The sequence below is a fragment of the Phoca vitulina genome, unplaced genomic scaffold, assembly GCF_004348235.1.
Source record: "Phoca vitulina isolate PV1807 unplaced genomic scaffold, GSC_HSeal_1.0 scaffold16, whole genome shotgun sequence".
Classification (NCBI taxonomy): Eukaryota; Metazoa; Chordata; class Mammalia; order Carnivora; family Phocidae; genus Phoca; species Phoca vitulina.
This window is the reverse complement of record NW_022589719.1, coordinates 4,548,985-4,572,748: the sequence shown is the minus strand read 5'-3', so window position 1 is coordinate 4,572,748 and position 23,764 is coordinate 4,548,985. Positions and strand designations below refer to the sequence as shown.

At 36.0% G+C, this 23,764-nt stretch overlaps 1 pseudogene; it reads right to left on the bottom strand.

Annotated features, from left to right (window-relative positions):
- The window catches only part of LOC116638597, a 35,886-nt pseudogene extending 25,620 nt beyond the window's left edge, over positions 1-10,266 (bottom strand).
- Between the last annotated feature and the right edge of the window lie 13,498 nt (positions 10,267-23,764).

Sequence of the window (23,764 nt, the reverse complement as noted above, 5' to 3'; positions counted from 1 at the left end):
CCTGCTGTTGTTGTTTCAATAATCTGACTTACAAGTTAAAGGTTGACAAAGAAGGCCTTGCCATTCCCCTCAGCTTGATTAAACTTTGGGCAGACTTCTTCTTGACTCTAGGCCTCTAATTTCCCTTTTCTTAAAACATTTACTTTAGAGAAATCTTTCATGGTAAATTCTTCCTTTGCCTCTTTGATATATAAATCTTTGTTTTAAAGTCTTTTGTCATTTTACAACCCAGGTCTGTTTTCCTCTAGGCCCTGGAAGTTATCCCACTGAAATGTAATCATCCAGGAAGACAGTGCCCTTGGCCCCCGGTCTGTATAGAGGGTAGGAGCCTCACTTGGGTGGGTGCCTTGCTCCAAGTTGTAAAACTACCACCTGTCATGAAGTTACAAGAAAGTTTAATTTTCCTTTGGTTAAGGCCAATTAGCAAACACAAATGGCCTGCAATGCCTCCTATGCTCACTCTTAGAAATCCTTCTGCTCTTTGTTTCAGTGAACATGAGTTCAGAATGTGTCTGGTCTCGCTCCCCTACTGCAGCCCCCTTGAGTGGAGACTTCCTTCCCCATTCACATTTGTCTAGTGCAATTATTGTCTCAGTTTCTGAATCATTCAGCCCCTGCTTTCTTTCCAGTATGATGATATTATAGGAACAATAATCTCGCTTCCTGGAAAAGAAAGTATTTGTATTTATATCTCGTTGTTTTAAAGGTAAACGTCAAAAATGTTTTAGACTGAGTTATGGAGTTATATTTTCCTGTTTTTTTCCCCCCGAATCCATACATCTGCACACACAATATTGTGCATGTGTATAGGTGTGTGTATGTTTTCTGATCCCCAAACACACTGTAAAGTTCTGTTGATTTGCATATTAACACCTTGCTTTTTGTGTGTCTGTGCACACACAGACACAAGTGGAATAACTACAAGGAGGTAGGTTTGGCATCCATACTAAAAATAAGACAGCAGGGATAAAACAAAAAATATATATATTCACATGATATGACAAGCAATTTTTAAGCACTTTTTAGATGTTTATTCATTTACTTTTCCAAACAAAACTATGCCTAACCCACAATGTGAACATTAACCACATTGTGCATTGTGGATGAGAAAACTGAAACACAGTGAGGTTTCTAAACCATTTCAGAGGTAAAGATACAAGGCACAGTGAGTTTAGTAAATTCCTCAAGGTCAGAAAGTTAATAACCGACACAACTGGGATTTGAAATCCCGGTCAGTTTACCTATAGAATCTGAGGACTTCATCTTTCTGTCACACTGCCTCTCTTTGCTCCATATACCAAGCACCATGCAGAGACCACAAAACGTACCAAGAAGTCATCTGATTCTTGAATTCGTATGATCATGCAACTCTAATTGTCCATGATTATCTTAGAAGCCCAAATAACTCAAGATAAACTGTAGACGCCTCTGAAAAATAGACTCTGAACTAAATTTCATATGCTAGTCATAAGGCAAGAACATGGTGATCACAGTGACCAAGAACAAGGATCTAAAAGATTTAACCACTGTTAGAGTTCCATTATGGAACAGAGGCTGAGCACGGAGCTGCTGCTAGACTAAGCGATTTCAGGGAATTATTCCAAAATTGGTCATTGTAGTATTCTAGCCCAGCAGTCACAAGGAATACAACTCAAATAGCATAAAAACACTCCTGAATTAGGATTGTCTCAGTGGTTTACATTTGTATGGTCTCTTAAGACCATATGTAATCAACACAACGGAATTGACACTATGGATAATTTTCAGAAGGATAGTCAGAAATATAATTTCTCTCATCACATTATGGTTAAGTAAACTGAATGGGGAAAGACAAGGTTCCTCACTTGATCTAAGTGCTATGTAACTATAGGATGAAGAAGACAGGGTTCACGTGATTCACTTCAGGAAATGAGAACACTTAGGGGCTTCAGCTGGCAATAAATGTGATATCTGTCAATGGTATGATGTGCCAATCTTGCCCAGTCACCTAAATAATGGTGCCAGCATAGGTGGTGGGAGTGTTACATAAAAATAGGTACCATTCAGGGGCGTGGGGTGGGGGGTGGTGGTGCCTGACTGGCTCAGTCATTAGAGCATGTAACTTTTGATCTCAGGGTTGTGAGTTCAAGCCCCATGTTGGGTGTAGAGCTTAAGAAAAAAAAATTTTTTAAATCGGTACCACTCCACTTTGTATCTGTTATCAGAATATCCTTGAGATAACACAATTATTAGAGAGAACTGTTCTTTATAAGAACCATGTAAATGAAATAAAATGTATTCAAAAGCAACCAGCTAGGCTAGAGATGTGTCAGAACTATTTAAGGAACAAATTAAAAACCAGGGCAAAGTTCAGCCTGGGGAAGTACATTTGCAGAAAAACATTTAACATTCTGTATAACTTATGTCATGACCTGGTAACAGGTGTTGGAAGCTCTAGAGATCTACAATTTTGCAAACAGATCTTTTGATGCAACAGGCTACACCAGTGTCTCATTAATAGGCTCCTCAAGGTTCAGGCCTCACTTTACAATTTGAAGAAATTATACAAGATTAAATATTCAGGTGGAAAGTTAAATTAGATAGCTGTATTGTGCCCTTCTAACTTTTGATTCTATGATTCTGTTAAGTGAATTGGTTGAATGATATGGCAATTTGCAACATGTAAGATGTAAGTGCTCAGGTGATGAGGGGAATGTGATAAATTATACTTTGGAAACATGGTTAGTAGCTGAATTTCAGCCCATTTGTAATATCACATGCATGTCTTGGATTCTAGAAGGGTGATATGATGGCAATCACTGTATGTAGATAGTTACTAATTTTTGTGCCTTGAAAAAAAAAAGAGGCAAATATATGGGATGCAGTCACATACATTTTTTAGGCTAAAAATCAAAGGAACAATGATGTCAGTAAAGGAGACCAGCAGTGGTAAGTTAAAGGAGGTGTTTCTACCAACAAAACATCAGCTCAAGGAGTCCTCACAATGGACTTTAACTTGAGGAATTTACCGAGGCTCAGGTGACCTTTATTCTTGTGCTGGAATAAGATGACTTTCTCTCTTCTCCACCCACACACTCACATACATGGACTTTCATTTTATGGGAGCCCTTGGGAAGGCAGAATAGCAAGGAGATGCAGTTGTGGTAGTAAAGGATTCAAGAAAATGCAGGGATGGGGGATAGTCTAAACTTAATTTACTAAGTTGGTCATTTCCTTCTTCTAAGACTATGTTTCTTTCAATTTAATAATCTGGATAGTAGTTCCAGTGGGTTTAGTGAACTTTCTGTCTCATCCCATTGTCTGCAGTTTTGATTAGTTTAAATCTCAGCGGTCAACTCTATTTTTTTTTTTTTATGTGCAAGATCTTGGGGAACATCTCACTATTCCTTATGTACTGTTCACAAAGAAAACATAAAATATGGAGCCAAATACCAGAAATCCATTGGAAGGACTGTAGTAAGCCAAATGATTACTTCCATCACTTTTCTCCTGAAGGAAATACCTCAATCTCTCCAATAAACATTTATTATATAACGAATGAAGAAAATGAAACATTTTTATCACTCTCAGCTCTGTAATATATTTTTAATCAAGCTACAGTAAGAATCTCAAGTGGATCGTAGACCCTCAGGCACCTCTGCTAAGATAAGTTAACCAAGGTGACTGAATTGCAGTCCTGCCCTAATATTTTTAAAGAAATGAAAAACCTTTCCATTTTTGATCAGAAATTGCTTCAGTGGATAAACCCACGTCCTCATCTCCCTGCTAAATCCCTGCATTTCTACGTTGTGAAGGATAGGACAAAATCTCTTCCTTAGTGCTTCATCCAGGACTTATTTTTCTTAATTTGTTTCAAAATTCATATTATATTTTGTGTTAGGTGATTTGATCAACTACAGAAAATAATGCAGCGTAAGTTTATAAGATCAAATTATCTTTTACTATTTCCCTTTTCATTTAACATTCTCTGATAACTTACAGAAGGCCTACAATATGCTGGATACAGAGATTTAGCAGAGGGGCAGAGCATGCTAAAATATAACACTTGTATGGCCATTACATTCGTATTCTCAAGACACACAGAGGAGGACATAACCCTATCAAGGTGAGCAGGGGCATGACAAGGAAGGCTCCGAGAAAGAAGAAACATTTTTTTTGAGCTGAGGCTTGAACCAAAGGGAGAGAATCAGAGGTAAAGGGCTTTAGGCAGATGGACCAGCAAATGTGAAGGCCCAGTGAAAATGAATAGCATACTTAGAAAATAATTGGGATTGAAAACTTTCTTAAACATGAGATTTTATATTTTAAAATTAAAAATCCAGTCTAATGCCATAGATTGTTCACTTAGTACTAGGCTATCTAATACACATTTTTGATCTAACAGGGAAAAATGAACAAGAGAACATAGGGCAAAAAATGATTTGGAGGTAATTTCATGCTCTTTTTCGCAACCCATTGGTTGAGACTAAGGTCAGAGGTCAAGGGCAGAGCAAGCACTTCTAGCCCAGGGTTTTAGTCTGTTCTTTTTCCTCCTCCTGCAGTGTAATTGAGTCAGAAATCCGTTCCCCAGGAGCAAACCTCAGGCATTTTTTTTCTCTTTTTTATTGTTATGTTAATCACCATACATTACATCATTAGTTTTTGATGTAGTGTTCCATGATTCATTGTTTGTGCATAACACCCAGTGCTCCATACAGAATGTGCCCTCTTTAATACCCATCACCAGGCTAACCCATTCTCCCACCCCCCTCCCCTCTAGAACCCTCAGTTTATTTTTCAGAGTCCATCGTCTCTCATGGTTCATCTCGCCCTCTGATTCCCCCCCTTCATTCTTCCCCTCCTACTATCTTCTTTTTTTTTTCTTAACATATATTGCATTATTTGTTTCAAAGGTACAGATCTGTGATTTAACAGTCTTGCACAATTCACAGCGCTCACCATAGCACATACCCTCCCCAATGGCTATCACCCAGCCACCCCCACCCCCCCCCCCCCCCCCACTCTAGCAACCCTCAGTTTGTTTCCTGAGATTAAGAATTCCTCATATCAGTGAGGTCATATGATACATGTCTTTCTCTGATTGACTTATTTCGCTCAGCATAACACCCTCCAGCTCCATCCATGTCGTTGCAAATGGCAAGATCTCATTCCTTTTGATGGCTGCATAATATTCCATTGTATATATATACCACATCTTCTTTATCCATTCATCTCTTGATGGACATCTTGGCTCTTTCCACAGTTTGGCTATTGTGGACATTGCTGCTATAAACATCAGGGTGCACGTACCCCTTCGGGTCCCTACATTTGTATCTTTGGGGTAAATACCCAGTAGTGCAATTGCTGGGTCGTATGGTAGCTCTATTTTCAACTTTTTGAGGAACCTCCATACTGTTTTCCAGAGTGGCTGCACCAGCTTGCATTCCCACCAACAGTGTAGGAGGGTTCCCCTTTCTCCGCATCCCTGCCAACATTTGTTGTTTCCTGACTTGTTAATTTTAGCCATTCTGACTAAACCTCATGCATTTTAAATAATTTGTCTGCTTTGGCAACAAAATCTTTATGCTAAGTTGGCTTAATTATGTTATGGTATAGATTAAAAATTAGGTTTTTACATTTTGTTGATATTAGCTATTCTCTGTGAGGTCTCAGAATTGCCAAGTGGCTTAGCCTTCCTAAACTTTAGCTTTCCCATCAATAAAATAGGAATATAATATTTTATCTATTCTGAAACACTTTTGATTGTAAGGTACTCCATTTTTTTATATACCTCTAAGGAAAAATTTGGCCAATTCAACTTTATTTTTATTTTATACTGATTGGGATAATTCTTATAGTCTTTATTAGGTAGAGGTTTTATAATATAATACCAGTATAGGGGCGCCTGGGTGGCTCAGTCATTAAGCATCTGCCTTCAGCTCAGGTCATGATCCCGGGGTCTTGGGATCAAGCCCCGCATTGGGCTCCCTGCTCTGCGGGAAGCCTGCTTCTCCCTCTCCCACTCCCCCTGCTTGTGTTCCCTCTCTCGCTGTGTCTCTCTCTGTCAAATAAATAAATAAAATCTTTAAAATATATATAACACTAGTGTATATATAAAAGAAAAATATAAACAAGATATTGATTAGGACTCAATTTTCAACTCAAATTGATTGATCTCCTTGTTTGTACATACAATGCCATCTTTTGTGCCATAAATAACATTGGTGATACAACATCTCAAGATAATTCATAAAATACTTAAAAACAAAATGGTACTGAGCTCTTAAATTGACTTTGAAATGAACTAAATCTAGCCTATTTTTTACTTCAATTTTAGCAATGTTTATAAACATATTTGCTTCACTACCTCCCCTTTCCACAACTGTTTGGTCCCTCAAGGTTAAAATAATGATTAAGTATTGCCTCTTGGATTTTCTTCCAAGCTTTTGACACCCAGTCTACAAATTTTGATATTGCTACTCTTCATGGTTATTAATGCTTAGGCATCAACAACCATATCATAGCTGGCCCCTGGCCAACATCGGCTATAAAATATCATTGCTTGTAAGATATCATTACTTGTAAGATAAACGTTGATTTCAGAGATCTTAAAATAAGATATGATCTTTGATGTCTATGAAACAGCATTAGTGGCACCTATCTCCTATATGAATGATAATTGAAATAATTTAATAAACAAGAATTTATTGAGCACTTAGCAAACTTTTAGTGCAGAATAAGAACTTGTTATTGACCAGTTTGAAAGCTGGTCAGCACTTTTTTTAGGATTACTTTTCTTCAGAAATCAAGATACCATGTTACTTCAAAGAATAGAGAACAATAAAATCATTATTTTCCCATTTAATATTGAGTCTAAGTCAGCATGTAAGTATCAGATTTGGCAGCATTGTTGTTACTTTCCATAATAAAAGAGTGTTTCTGATCAAATATAGTTTAATGTTTATCTTTTTTCCCCTAGCAGTACATTCTAGAATTCCTGCAAGACACAAGGGCTAATATCGGTAACATTTCAGTTATGAAGCTATCACCTCTTTTCCTTGCTTTTGCACACATTTTATTCCTCCAATGTGTGTTACACATATAATAGTGTGGGACACATGTGGAAAACTAACAGAGAAAGAAACTAGTGCATTTTAGACACATCGTTTTATAACAACACATGGAGAGAAAATGAAACCACACATAATTGTGCTTTTACATCATAACTGGATATACTTTATTATAAAACTTTTGCCATACTTAAATTTCTTTCTTTAAGATTTTATTTATTTATTTCCATAGCTGTGATCCTTTAGAACAGGAGGTAATTTAAAAGAAGATATGGCTCATTGAACCTTGTAGAATATATTAATTTATGTCACCAGTCTAAACACTATGGGAGTATGGCAATGGACACACTTTAATTCAGATAAAATTTCTCAAAGATTCTTAATAAAAATAATAAAAATCACCTAAAAACTGTAAACCATTTTTCCTTTTTGATTTCCACCTCTTACCAACATTCTCATACCCAGGAAGTGTTCAGGAGGAGTCACATTTCCATCTTGATCTGTGTATCAGCATTTTTGCTTTTTAAGGTCCTCACTTATTTTTCTTGTGATATCTCAGTGACTGTGACATTCAACCCAATATTTTATTATTTTTATTTATTTTTTATTTTTTTAAAGATTTATTTATTTATTCCAGAGAGAGCCAGAGTGTGTGTGTGTGAGTGGGGGGGAGGGGGGAGGGAGAAGGGAGAGAGAATCTTCAAGCAGAAGCCTGCTGAGCACAGAGCTCAGCGTGGGACTGGATCCCAGGACCCTGAGATCATGACCTGAGCTGAAATCAAGAGTCTGCCGCTTAACCCACTGAGCTATCCAGGCACCCCTCAATCCAGTGTTTTAGAGTTTGAGTTCTTTACCCATACCCCAAATTGATAGGTGATAAATACCTAGAATTATAAAAAATTAGCATGCCATCTAGGGGAAAGAAAGACATACAGCTGTTGTTTAACAAATAAGGAAATGTAACACTTCAGATTTTGAGCAGCTTTGGTTCCATTCCCACACCATTCAACAGGGAGCCCATAATTTTAGGAACTGTCTCACTGTCTCTCAAACGTAACTGTGATTATTGACATACACTTCTAAAACACAAATTCTCATACCCCCCTACACGCATGCAACCAACAAAACAAATAAAACATTTAAATGAAAACTTTAAAAATAAATAAAACGAACGAAAACAAATCAAAAATACAAAAATGTAAAGAATAAGCCAAGACACAGTAAAATCTCAGGCTAATAAATTCCATAAACTCAATTATATAATAAATTTAAGCTAATATTATTTTATACATATTTCCGTAACTTGATGAAAGTTATTTCTCGTAATTAGAATTTAAATATATGGAACTAAATGGATTTTAATTATTAATTCTAAGATGAGATTAGAAACTAGAGCTTCAGTGCAATAGACACTGGAGTGAAAAGTTATCATCTTTATAGTTTGATATGTAATGTTTTATGTTTCTTTTTTCTGCAACCCAAGATTGCATCATATCAGAATTGCTAAATGTCAGAATTAAAATGGATGTTTGGCATGTCATGTGCAAAAGAAACACACACATTCAGACTTCTTACATGAGTCTCACTAGCTTCAGCCAGTGCATTTTAAAACAATAAGCATAAAGACTGAATTCTAAGACATCAATATTTTGTGAAAGGACTTTGGGAGAAATATTCATCTTGTTGGAATCTTTATCACATTCTAATTGTTTAATTTTGCAATGATTGCATCTCTAGTTTTGAAGCATAGTGGAAATTTTATTTTTAAGTGGAGATGGACTGAAACAAATTTTATACAAACATACTTGAATTTCTCCCTAAATGACATAAAATAATGGCAGCAAAGGGAAGTAGCTAAAAATGGTAAGCATTAAATGAGGACTTGTCCAGAGAAAGGATGATAATATAAAATCCTGCAATGAACCCAGAGGACAGAGAAAAACATGGCTGCGTAGAGGCTATAACAGATAGGGAGAAGAGGATGGTGGCTTCAACAGCTGAATTCAAGAAAATTCATGTGACAGAGTTTTACCCAGCAGAATGGTGGTGAAAGACAAACAAATAATAACAAACACAAGATAGAACTCATTGACTTCTGAATCGCTTATCTGTCTTTGAGACACCCAAATCTGTTCAAATCTGCATGTATACACTTGGGGGAGAATCTGGATGATTCATCAATGATGAATGAATCATTGGAGAGGACATAATCCTCCCCTTCCATTTTCTTTCTCTTTCTCTTCTCACCATTAGTATAAATGTAGGTGGGAAGATGAAAATAAAAAAAAAATGTCTTTTAGAGATGACAAATACTTCTGTTTTTTTGTTCTCTTATGTAAAACACCATAAAGCAAGTTAGTCTCTAAGGGAGAATAAGGTAAAAGAATGTAATTCATAAATTCAAACAGAACTCACCATATATCAAGGCATTTGAGACAGAATGGATTAATTATATGTATTGTGATAATGGACATTGTGGTTGTGTATCTTTATTAACATCATTAGGAGGTAAAATCAATGACATTTGTAAGAGGGGATCAAGTTTCATACAAAAATATGGAATGTGAAATTCAAATTCAAGTAAAGGATTTAAACAAACATAACAACTAACTTGGAGTTTAAAACACAGGCATTATAAAATATTTTATGGAGGGAAAAGGTAAAGCTGAATTAGAATCTTAGAAAATTTATGTTAAAGTTAGAGATTGTTCTGGAGATTTGTTATTTCAAGGGAAGAAATAACATCTAACAACTGTTGATCACCCATTCTGGGCCAAGCTTTATTCTTAGTACTACAGTGCTGCACTTAAACTTTACAACAGTTTTCTGAGGTCAGGACTACAGTTACCACTCTTTTAAAGATTAGCAAACTGATACACAAAGTAGTTAAGTATCTTGCCTAAGGTTCTATATCTGATAAGTTATTAACCAAGATCCTACTCTAAGTAGTATGATTCCAGACAGTTCTGGAAGTTGAGGCTGCTTAGTGACTTGTTCAAACTCACAAAATGACTCCCGTAGCATATGGGACACATTGTATACCTGAACAAACAGGAAAATAAAGCATCTTACAATTTTTGAATGTTTAAATAAATAATAAAAACACCTCCTTTAGTTCTAAATCCTGTTGTTCTAATAATAGCTGTGTGTGCCAAGAATGTACAAAACTTACTGTCAAAAGAAATAAAGCAATTCCAGTCATTTCTATTTGAGTCATTTCGAAGTCTTACTTTGTTTTGATGTAACTAGTTTCCATTTCGGATTACAGCCCTCAGGAAAGTGCAGCACACTACAGCACTGATCTCTGGGGGGAGCAGAGAGAAAATCATGCACAATTTAACCAATTTCACATTAGGCTTTACTCTAATTTGTTTTGCGAAATGTCAAAAACACTGGTAACCAGCATTTTAAAACCAAAAACTGTCTTCTTATTTTCCACTCCCTCCTCCCCCTTTTTGCCTAGGATTTTTATCATGATTTAATGCTATTATGATGTCTCCTGAATTATCAAATAAAGTTTGAGGGCAGCAATTAACTTTTATTCTACTGTTGCCATGTGCCTGGCACTTTGCATACAACATCTCCTTTACCCCTCTCCACATCCAAATCAGGATCAATATCCCTATTTATAGACAAACTGCTAAAGAGTAATGGAAGCAGAATTTGAACCAATGTCTTTCTGGTTCCAAAGCCCAGGCCCCTCCAGATGTGCCAAGTGACCCAACGTGGAGTTAATCTCTTGATTATGGTAACATAGTATTTTTAAAATTATCTTCCACAAATGGTTAAGGCTAACTATTTTATAACTTTAAAAATTTGATCCACATTGATGTGATAAATATCATAATTCTTTAATTAAAATATTTATTTTCTGGGGGCGCCTGGGTGGCTCAGTCGATTAAGTGCCTGACTCTTGATTTCAGCTTGGGTCATGATCTTGGGGTCGTGGGACTGAGCCCCGTGTTGGGCTCTGCACGGGGTGTGGAACCTGTTTGGGATTCTCTCTCTCCCTCTCTCTCTGCTCCTCCCTTCACTTGCATGATCTCTCTCTCTCTTTCCCTCCCTCTCTCTTGCTCAAAAAAATTTTTTTTTTTTTTTACTTTCTGTATCACTTAAGAGTTTACTATATAAGTAAAGTGTGTGTGTGTGTGTGTGTGTGTGTAATGGAATATTACTCAGCCATAAGAAAGAATGAAATCTTTCCATTGGCAATGACGTGGATGGGGCTAGAGAGTATTATGCTAGCAAAGTAATTCAGTCAGAGAAAGACAGATACTATATGATTTCACTCATATCATAGAATTTAAGAAATAAAACAGATGAACATAGGGGAAAAAAGAAAAAAAGAGGGACAAACCAGAAAATAGACTCTCAACTCTAGAGAACAAAGTGAGGGTTACTGGATGGGGGTAGGCAGTGGGACGGACTAAATGGGTGATGGGTATTAAGGAGGGCACTTGTGATGAGTACTGGGTGTTTTATGTAAGTGGTGAATCACTAAATTCCACACCTGAAATTATTATTATAATTAGTGTGTTCAAATGTGAAAAAATAAAAGAAATAAAAATATACAGATTATTCCATTTATAAATCATATTGAAGAGGCTATAATAAACCTGGGTATGTCACCATCTTTGGACTAGAGGAAGCCTAAATACATCTGGATTTTGAGTCAGAACATAAGACAAAAAATAAAAATAGTTCTTGAAAAGAAACAAAGCTCAAAGTTTTAAAAATCATGTCAGAAATAAAAAGAGTATTTTTTACTACTAAGCAAAAAATAGTATTTTTACTATTAAACAAAAAGGCACTAATGTGAAAAATATCTGTATGAGTATGATACAAGGAACCCATCAATGAGACTATCAGAAGTAAGGATGTTAATGGTGACTGCATTCTGGATCTGAGTAGAAGGAAGGAAAAATAATATTCCAAATAACAAGGAAATAAAATAACAGATTCAGAGGCAATGAATGATATGAGAATAACATGTACATCTTTGTGCAAGTACATACAAATATCTTAGATAACACTTTTCTGGGAAAAAAAATCACCAAATGAAGAAATAAAATGCTTTGTGGGAAAAGCAATATGGGATTGTTTGAAACTTTATCCAAGGATTATCTCCAATAATGACCAATTATAAACCCAGGAGATTTTAATTCTGGTTTCCGTGAAACTTTTAAAGAGAGTATAATTCCCATGCTACATATAAACTATTCAAAAGCTATGCAAAAATCACAGCAATATGCTGTAGTGGTAAAATTGTATCCCTGAGATATCTTATTTTATTTTTAAAATATGCTATCGGGGTGCCTGGGTGGCTCAGTCGGTTAAGAGTCGGCCTTTGGCTCAGGTCATGATCCTGGAGTCCCAGGATCCAGCCCCTCATTGGGCTCCCTGCTCAGCAGGGAGTCTGCTTCTGCCTCCCCTCCCCCACTCCTCCTCTCTAGCTCCCTCTCTCCCTCTCTCTCAAGTAAATAAATAAAATCTTTAAAAAAATGAAATATGCTATTAAATACAACTTTCAATGAGAAAATAGAAAGCCCTGAGCTTGAAAATTCAGATTTTTTTCTAGAGGAACAATATTTTTCCAACACGAATTTTAGTAATAAGTTGGATTTTTGTAATAGTTTTCTGTACATAGCAAGAAAGTTAAAGCATCATTTAGTAAATCTACATTTTATTTCTTCACATTTTACTGAAGAATATAAGACTGTCCTTTTCTACCGCAACATATACTATGTTAGTATAGTTCTTTTTATTTTTTTTATTTATTTATTTTTTTTTAAAGATTTTATTTTTATTTATTTGACAGACAGAGACACAGCGAGAGAGGGAACACAAGCAGGGGGAGAGGGAGAGGGAGAAGCAGGCTTCCCACTGAGCAGGGAGCCTGATGCGGGGCTCGATCCCAGGATCCCGGGATCATGACCTGAGCCGAAGGCAGACGCTTAACGACTGAGCCACCCAGGCGCCCCAGTATAGTTCTTTTTAAACAATGTTCACATTTTTGTCAACTCCATACCTGTACTGCTAATTGCTATGGTAAACAAAATTTAAAAGCGTAGAAATGGAATTAGTACAACAAAATTTAAAGACGTAGAAATGGAATTAGTACAACACTAGTTCCCTTATTTCTGTTCTTTGAATTCTCAAAGGCTGTACCTTCCTATTCCATGATGGTAAGGTATAATTGTCTATGTAAGGGATAAAGAAAATTGTGTTTCCTAAAATTTCAGTTAAGTTTTAGCCTAGGCAATTATGAAAATTGATGTAAATTTATTGAGAGGCATGAATACTGGCATAAAATCTGACAAAGAAACCACAAAGTAAGAATCCTACCATTAAGAATTTGGAAGCACAAATCCTAAGTAAAATACTAACAATGCAAGCAGTTCAAGATCATTTACCTGCCAAAGCCTTAAAAGTATCATTTTACTGTCATCCTTTAAGATACTTAGTAAAATAAACATGAAAATTTTACTAGGATATGTTTATCTCTGAAATAAATTTTGATGTGAAAATTATTAAAATGTTGCAGCAGGTAATTAAAATACCTATGAATTGCATTAACACTTTAAGTGCAACATTTATAAAGACAACTGAAATCTAAAAACAAAATTAGAACCATTGAATGTAAAAAAATTATAAATTGTGCAACTGAGTTAATGGGAAAGGATTTTTTAAGTGTTAAGTCCATCACTCACACACACACACACACAAACACACACCCCCCACAAGGAAATCCTTTGTCCACATAAATGCTAAGAAACTCTGCATGTCAAAAAGTCATAAATGGAGTTAAAAGACAAACAGAACTGGTAGCAAACACATAGGTTTATATAAAAGAAGTTTACGCAAATGATAAAAAATATAGAAAGATCAAAATGCATAAACGTACATAGTATATAACCATAGAATCATAAAAAATAAGGTACAATTTCCATTTCACCCCTATGTTTAAAGATGAAATTCAAATAAAAACATCAATGGAGTATTTTCCTACCAAGTACCTAATATTCCTGTTAACAAAAATGCAGTGATGTAATTCAACTTGGTTTTTGTTTTATTAAATATGAGTCTGGCTGCTGAGAGGAGAATGAACAGGAGAGCATGATTAGATGAGAGAGACCCATTGGTTGCAGTTGTCCTGGTGGGTGTGAGAGCAGAGAAGGGAACTAATTGACCATTTCCAGACATACTTTAAAGATCTATGCTCTAGAACTTGTAATGGATAATGGTGATGAGGAAGGAGGAGAAAACAAGAATGACTTCTAGGTTTTTGGTTTCTGACTGGTGTTACCATCTTCTAACATAGAAAGCATTGAGAAGGAACCAAATTACATCAACTGAATCTTACTTCCCATTTTTTACAGTGAGCAGAAATGATTCTTAATCATAAAGAAAAAAAATAATTATCTAAAGAGCTAGGCTGCCTACATTACCTGTTTATAATGAACATAATTTTCAGAAATATTAGTCACTCATTTTTGTTATGCACACTTCAAAAATAAGCTACAAATAAAGTATTTCAAGTATGAGAAAGAGCATGACCTTTGAGGTCAGATAGACCATGATCATTACCTTATGCAGGTAAGCTAAGTTATTAAAGTCTCAATACCCTCACCTATAATAACACCTACCTCAACAGAATTGATATGAAATTTAAATAAAATTTTAGACATGAATTACCTTGTAGCTTGTCATTCATATATAATGGATGCTCAAAAACCTTAGTTCCTTTTCCCCTTCCGAAAACCTGGCACAGAATTGAAATTCTACCAGTATATATTTATTTTGATTAAACATTGTCTTCTTAAAAAATTCAAGCACACAATATGGGTAATTCAGGAAGTTGCTAAAACTCTTGTAAGTCAATAAAGAAAAATATATTAAATACATTTGGTTTATTGCTATATGGTATAGGATGAATTAAAGGACAGTATTAGAGCCCAGGCTAGGTGGGGAACTAGAAAGGATAATAAAATGCTCCATGAAATTTAGGATAGACAGGACAGAGATACTGAAAATAAACCTCCCTAGCTTCATGATCTAATTTCTTTCTCTTTTTTCTGTTAGTTTTATACTCACTAAAATAATCACCTATTTACTTTCTAATATGTTGCACGTCAGTGGCTTCATTTTCAGAGTTTTATTTTGTTTAAATTATTGTTTTAAGATATCCATTAAGTCACCCATTACACATTGAGCTATAACTTGCAGAATTCAAATTTTGGAGCTAATCATGAAAACTAATTGAGTCGATTCTCCAAAATTGTGTAACAAATAAAAGGCATATTACAATTGATATTCTATTTCATGGATGTCACAATTTTATGAACCATATATAATTATAGATATGATTATAAAAATCATATGTGAAACCTTTCTTGCAATGACATTAATAATTACAATGAAACATGATTATTTGTTAACAGAGAGAAGGTTTAAAATACAAATATACATTAATACTGATTTTTATTTTATTTGGGCCTACATCTATTCCATGCCTCTCTGATCATCCAGTGTTGAATTTTTTTTAGATTCATATTTCTTGCTGTTGAATTCATATTTCATATTTTAAGATAATATGAGTTTTAAGACTTGGTATCACAAGAAGACTGAAAAATTCCAAGGACTCTGTACTAGAGACAAGTGTTCTAGTCTTTTTTGATTGTTGTTACTAATTAGATATGAAACTTTATGTTAAGTTCCTTCTTTCTGTCCCTTCGTTTCCACATTTGAATTATAAGGGTCCATGTATCTCTGCCATTCCCTGTTTAGTGCCTTTAATACAGTGTTACAAAGGATTGTTGTAACTATAGAAGATGCATGTTATTATTTGTTTCTTTTTTTTTCCCAATTCAAGACCAGTTCTATGTAGAGATATGAAGATCTAGATAACTGTATGACAGTTTCTAGTCCATAAATACCTTTCTTGGACTGATGGAACTTGAAATCCATTTTCAGAGGTATACGCCTTTAGCTTCAGGCTTTAGATCTGCTTACATGCACACAAAACTAAATCAGCCATTGACATGTAGGTAAAAAAAAAAATCCCAAGATCAACTTATGTTATAGAGAGGTTATAGAAAAGGGAAAGGTTATCAAAAGCAGGAAAACCATGGGACATTTATATAAGAAAAGAACCCCTCTGGGGCGCCTGGGTGGCTCAGTTGTTAAGCATCTGCCTTCGGCTCAGGTCATGATCCCAGGGTCCTGGGATCGAGCCCCGCATCGGGCTCCCTGCTCTGTGGGAAGCCTGCTTCTCCCTCTCCCACTCCCCCTGCTTGTGTTCCCTCTCTCGCTGTGTTTGTCTCTGTCAAATAAATAAATTAAATCTTAAAAAAAAAAAGAAAAGAACCCCTCGTTTGCTCTATGTATATGATTTATGTTGGGGTATTATGTTAGTTCTGATATGGTAATCACATCAACTAAACCCTACAGGGATAATGAAAATTTCTGAAGGGATAGACAAGTCCGATTTCAATGCAGGGGGAAAAATCTTGCTAAAATCAGAATTAGAAGTAAAATCAGTAAGTAGGTAGGAAAGAAGCCTCAATTAGTTTTCCTTTTAGACTAAACTTGTAGTCTTCAAAGTCAAGTTTAGGATCACAATATCTAGCCATCTATTTATGTTCATTTTTATCTAAAAATATTTAAAAGGCAGATTTACACTAAAGATGTCACTTCTCCCATATGTCAGATTCCCATGTCACTTACATAACCAAAGTATTCAAAGGAAGCTAGTCACTCCCACAGATGTCGTTTAAGGACCACTGTGTGCAGGCCTTGTCCTAGAAGCTAAGGATGCCTCAGTGAATGAACAGAGGAAGCCCCTCCTCCCAGGAGACTAATATTCCAGGTCACCTTTGCCCCTATAATGTTCAGACTGAAGTTAAATCTGGAAATATAGAACATGAAACTCTGAGCAAAGCTTGGCCTAGTGAGCATATGGGCTTCAATATCATAAAGATGTTCACCAAGACAACATATTTGGTGACATTGATAATAACCACCAATGGAAGCTTACTATTTTACTGTGGAGGTGATCATCGTGGCATCTAATCAGTGCTGGCTATGCACCTGTGCTGATTGTCATCTTTCTCATACTGCTTGCACGTTTATGAGCTGAGTAAGAAAGCTAATCATTGTTTTAGTAAATATATAGGAAGATGGCCTCAAATTCTTGCAATCTAGTGAAGCTCCATTGTTTATATGGTTCTTATAAAGTTCATATGTGGTGGAGCCATTCACATATTCTGTCCTTAGGTTATTCTGCTGTATGTAATATAAAGCAGATTTTGCTGTGAGTAAAATTAAGACAGTTAGACTAAAAGATTACTAAGGCTGTCAAGATCACAATATGTGTCCAGGAAGCTCAAAAAGCTAAATTGATATTCTATGCAATAGCTTCTTTACAGCACCAGCTACCGAAGTCACAATCAGTGGCAGGAGAATGATTTCTAGAATCGATGTCTCAATTGACCCTCTCTAGTCTTCTTTTTTGTCAACTGCTTGATTGCATCCACAGGTGTTTTTTTGCTCATTATACCTACAAGGGATTTGTAGATTCAGATCGTCTGCCTGCATGATTTTTTCTCCTCTTCAAATATTAATAATCAATGCCTTCATTTTTCAGCTCAAATATTCCATTCCTTCCATTACCCCTCCTCTATCTGAAGGAATCAAATTTCCCTACTACAATATGAACTATGCATCCTACCTTTTTCAAACACAATTCTAATTTCACAATTTAAGTGTGGCTATTATTTTAAAGTTTAGTTCTCTTTTTGGATTATAACGTCCTTGTGTAGAGAATGTCTGTTTTGCTTTAACTACCATGGTGCATGACTAAAATATAGCTACCCAAATGTGGTTTTTTTCTTTTTAAATACATGAATGAATCATCCAGAGAGGTTGCATAATAGCAGATTTGAGTGTTCCAAATGTAGCAAATTTACAAAATTGACGAGGTAATCTCTGTTTTTATTCTCAGGATAAGATTTATTACTATTTCTTTATGTACATATTTTATCCCATATAGTTTTCATTGACTAATCATAGTTTTTCCATAAGAAGAAAGAGAATTCTGGGGCGTCTGGGTGGCTCAGTCGTTAAGCGTCTGCCTTCGGCTTGGGTCATGATCCCAGGGTCCTGGGATCGAGTCCCGCATCAGGCTCCCTGCTTAGTGGGGAGTCTGCTTCTCCTTCTGCTTTTGCCCGCCGCTCCCCCTGCTTGTGCTCGCTCTCTCTGTGTCAAATAAATAAATTTTTTAAAAATCTTAAAAAAAAAAAAAAGAAGATCTCTAAATAAACAGACTGGAAGACCACTTATAAGTTCATTATCATTCTTTCCCTTGTATTATTTGGATCTTATTCACCTGAAATCTATTACACCCTCAGAATTCTGAAGAATGATGTTTACTAGAAATGGTCTAAACACTTGGGTCTTTCTAGACCCCAAGGACACTTTATATTTTCCTTTTATTGCAAAGCCCAGGTTATTAAAAAAAATAACTCAAACCTACTAAGTGATAAAATTGACTTACCTTTTTTTCCAATAATGTCTCTAAATTTTATTTCTCCTAAGGAATATTTTTGCCCAAAATAAATGTTAAAAAGACATGATCAGGAACCAAATATTGTGTGATAGGTGAGCTAGGACCCAGGGAGTAAATAGTCTGCAGGGAAGTAGGAGTATGTGGGTAATATCAGTGTTCATGATCTGCATCTTCAACCTATTGGTAAGATTAGAGCACATTAGCATTTGGCTCTCAGCTGCTCAGGCTGGGCCTCAGCTTTTCCACCCGACCAAAATCCTTAGTCTTCCTTGGTTATGCCAGGCAGATCTATGAAGTCAGAAACACACAAGCCAAAAATAAGTCAGCTCACATTTCCCCACTTTGGTCCACCCATCAGCCATGACAGTGACTGCACCCTCTGCCATAAGTGTCATATAGAAATGTTACTCTGCAGGGTAAAGCCATTCTGAATTGGTAGCATAACTTGTAGTGAGTCTCAAAAACCTTTCCATTAGTTCATATTGGTTAGCCACCAGCCATGACCTTCCTCTTCGATATGTCTTGAAACGAGTCCTTTAGGCTAAGTAGGGGAATATGTAACTCCTCATTTGCCTTCTTCATTCTTTCTTCTTCTTGTGTTGACGGAAAAGTTACCAACTTCTCCCTTCATCCTCCAAATCCCAAATCTATCATGATGTCAGTTTTTCAAGTGGAATTATTGTGGGTACAGCCATGCAACCAGAATTTGAATTAGTTTTGGATACGCAGGAAGTCTATGAGTTCAGTTACTGGGTTTCAAATAATTACCTAATTTTAGAGGCTGGGAAACAAAGAAGCAGAAGCCTCATTAAAGGTGTGACCAATTACTGCTGGTAATGTGGGTTAGGAGAGCAAGGCATCATCATTATCAAAGTCAGATTTTCTGAGATCTGGTGGCCAAGCTTGCTTATATAGGACTATCTCATTTGTGCTTTAAATATATTTTTGATTCTTTTGAGATACTGGAGACCAGTAGCCACGATGTATGTATTTAATTCAAATAAATTTAGTTGAATTTAATTAGGTATAACAACAACAACAACAACGACAACAAACTGTTGTACCAGATACTAAATGTCAGGCATTGGGTTAGGTTCCAAAGATAGAAGTAAAGGGCAGGTTATTTTTAGATTTGGACATGTTCTGTTGGTCAACTCGATAACTAGCATAGTGTAGCACATCTAGTCAGTAAATAATTAGAAATGAATACTTGAATTTGTGAATGAGTATCAGTCCATTTGTTTCACTTTGACAGATTTATATCGAAGCTTTCTTAACATTCGTCTGTGACACCTCCATCTTCCTGTATATTACTTTTGCCAGGGTACACCATTTATAGCTGATTTGAAAGGGGATATAAGTTCATGAGTAAATTAAGAGACATAAGCAATAGCATGGAGGACTACAGGGGAAGGGAGGGAAATCTGAAGGGGGAGAAATCAGAGAGGGAGATGAACCATGAGAGACTATGGACCCCAGGAAACGAACTGAGGGTCTCAGAAGGGAGAGGGGTGGGGGGAGGGGGTACCAGTGTGATGGGTATTAAGGAGGGGACATGCTGTGATGTGCACTGGGTGTTATATGTAATCACTGAGCACTACATCAAAAACTAATGATGCACTATACAGTGGCTAACGGAACATAATAAAAATAAATAAAATAAATAAATTAAGAAATATTATTTCAAGGAAAAATTTAACATTCTATCTGTGACATATAAAATATCATGATTTTGTAAGTATAAGGTGACTGTACTCAACACTTTTTTTAGTTGCTCTATTATATTCTATGGCTTGAAGCTAAGGAACGAACATGCAGAGTTAAAGGGAATTTTTTTTTTTTGCCAGATCCTGTATTTCTTATTTCCCTGAGTTCTAATAAGCTGGTAATTATAAGGTGAGATCATCATTTAAAACACAGTTTAAAAAATGTTCCTACCCTTACTTAAATATGTTCTATTAATTCATGTAATTCTTGAGGATACTGTTCTCTCCATGAGCAAAGTGACAATGATTGATCTCAAGAATTGCCATCTTGACTAAAATTCTTATCTTTGGGGTCAAAGGGAGCTGAACCTAGATTTTGAGCACTACTGTTCAAAAAGACAGGGTATTTTGGCAGGCAAAAAGTATGCGTGGGATTTACATAACATTCCTCACTTAGACCTCAAGAGCTTGCTGCTAGGTTATTTGAACTTGACTTATACTGAACAAGAGTATAAGTAAATATCTATTTTTAAGTCATCACTGTGACAGCATGGAGCAGTGTTTTCTTTTAAAACTATGTACTTATTATAAAGTAATACATTTCCCACTGTAAACAGTTGAAACAATACAAAAGTGTGCTGTTTAAATTCTGTAACTTACTTCCCTAAGGCAACCACTGTTAACATTGTAATAAATGTTCTGTCAGACAGTTTTCTAGACACACTCACACATACACATTCACCCTTCCATTTGCCATTTTTATTTTTTAAAAGCTCATATTATATGTATTGCTCTTCAAAATGTATTTTCATTTGATATGCTGAAGACAATTTTCCATGTTAGAACATGTAAATTCATTGTATTTATTTTAATTGGAGCTGGATTGTTTCAAAAAATGCATTTACGTTCTTTCTGTGACCTACTGGGTGAGAAGAAAGTGCAAAAGGGCAAGATCTGGGATCCACACTACTACTTTAACAGAAAGCTCTATTTAAAGCTAACTGGGGAGTCTGATATAATTTTATTTAAATAGAGTTTTATTTCTAAAAACTAATGTAAATCTAGGATTTCTAAAACAATATTACTGTCAGAACAATGATATGTGGAGAAATATGATGATTTAAGATTTCTTAGTATATATGTTTAAGACCTTCTCCCATATTTTTTACAAGTTTTTTCAAGCTTGAAATTCACTTCACAGAAAGTGAGAGGAAAGTTCTCTGGGGACCCAATTCATTTATTTTCCTTTGTTAAGAGTCTGATGCTAAAATTAACTTTTTGCTGTAATTTTGATATTTCTGCTGTGTTTTCTGAGAATGATGTATGAAAATGCACACACACATATATGGAATTTTTGATAAAGTTAAGCTTTCTTCATTTCACGTCCTTTATACAAAAATTTTTGATAAAGTTAAGCTTTCTTCATTTTGCTTCCTTTATACAGTATTTTTTAAACAATTTCCATTTAATTTTAATTTTACTATAAAGTCGTTTTCTGTATTTCAGCATAATAAATTATTTAATCAGTATAGTGTGATTGGCTGGATTCTTTGGGTACTGTTGAGAAATTTATCATGGACAATCTATTGAAACCTGTGGGATTTTTTTTTCTTTTGGCAAAGTTTGGATTTTGAGAACTTTGCTCAGATTTCTATAGTGACTCTTCTCTTTAGAAATTGTTTCTGATCATTGTTTCTTCAGGTGTCATCATATTCACATTTATTTTTTTTTAAGATTTTTTATTTATTTGTCAGAGAGAGTGAGCACAAGGAGGGGGAGCGGCAGGCTGAGGGAGAAGCAGCCTCCCCACTGAGCAAGGAGCCCGATGCAGGACTCAGTCCCAGGGCTCTGGGATAGTGACCTGAGCCAAAGGCAGATGCTTAACTGACTGAGCCACCCAGTTGTCCCTCAAGTTTCTTCAGTAATAGTTATTAGAATTTTTTAAGTCCCACTCAACATAGTTTCTCATGGCAGCTCACCATCATGGACAGCTGTATGAGGACTGTAAACTTGCATGTGAAATCCAGCTCTATTACTCGCTCTCTAATTTCAGCTACTCCAACTGTCCTGTACCTTATGTCCATCACTGGTAAAATAGAAAAGACAGTAGCAATTACTACAGAGGCACTATATGAATTAAATGAATTAATAAACACAAAGAACTTAGAATGATACCTGAGATCTAGAAGACACTCATTCTGAATTAGATATGATTATTATTCTGAGATTTCCCGCTTTCCCCACCACATCAGTTAACTCCTTTCCCTGCCATTATGACCATTGTTTCTTTTTTTTTTAAGATTTTTTTTTTTTTTTTAATTTATTTTGAGAGAGAGAGAGCAGGTGTGCACAACAGGAGGAGGGGCAGGGAGAAGAGGGAGAGAATCTCCAGCAGACTCCGTGCTGAACACGGAGCCAACCTGGGACTTGATCTCACCACTTTGAGATCATGACCTGAGCCGAAATCAAGAGTCATGCGCTTAACTGACTAAGCCACCCAGGCGCCCTTGGGGCCATTATTTCTAATCATGATCATGAGTTGTCATCCCTAGCATTTATCCAGTATTTGCCATGTCTCAAACATTCTGCTAATTGCTTTAATTATATTAACCCATTTAATCTGCACAGCTATATTTACAATTTATGTTATTAATATGATGGTTTTACAGCTTAATACACCAGATTTTGAGATTCGAGAGGTTAAACAATGTACGATGGATGATCCCACAGCGTGTTTGTGGAGAAATAGGAATTTGAATCCAGATCATACACGCTTTTAACCAGTTACAGGGCTTTCTATCATGAGATCTATATTTACCCCATGCTATAATCTATTTTTCTATTATTGATGTCTCTTTGCCCGGATATCGTTTTCTCTGTTAATTGGTGAAGCTGAGCATGTGCCACTTTGATTGGTGCTGAGGTCAGCTTTCAGTCTCCTGAGAGCTCCTTACTTCTTTACAGACATCGTTCCTCTTTCAGCGCTGGTTTCCAGCCTTCCCACCCTGACTTAGGTTTTGTTCATGATCCCCTCTAGCATTTCCAGGTCAATTGGCCCATTGTCCTGGTCAATGGTAGATTATTTCTGTGATCCCAAATACTGGCTAGGTTCCTTTTGGATTCAGTTCCACTGAGACAGTTTTACAAGCATTCCGGGGGCTGAAGTGAGGGGATTTATGTGCAATGAAACCCTTATTCACCTATGACGAATGTTTCTCCTAACCGTGGATGTTCCACCCAATGCCTTGCACACATGCTCTTGTTTGACTTCCTCGTCCGTCTGGATAGATTATTAGCTTTCTGTGTCTATACCACTCCATCCAGCAGTAATTTCAGGACAACATTTTTCTGCCATCTTTAAGCAGAAAAGTCAGTCCCAGGATCTCAGTTACCCAACCCTCAGCCTCTACAGCCTCCTCACTATTTTGCCAGATGGTTTAGGA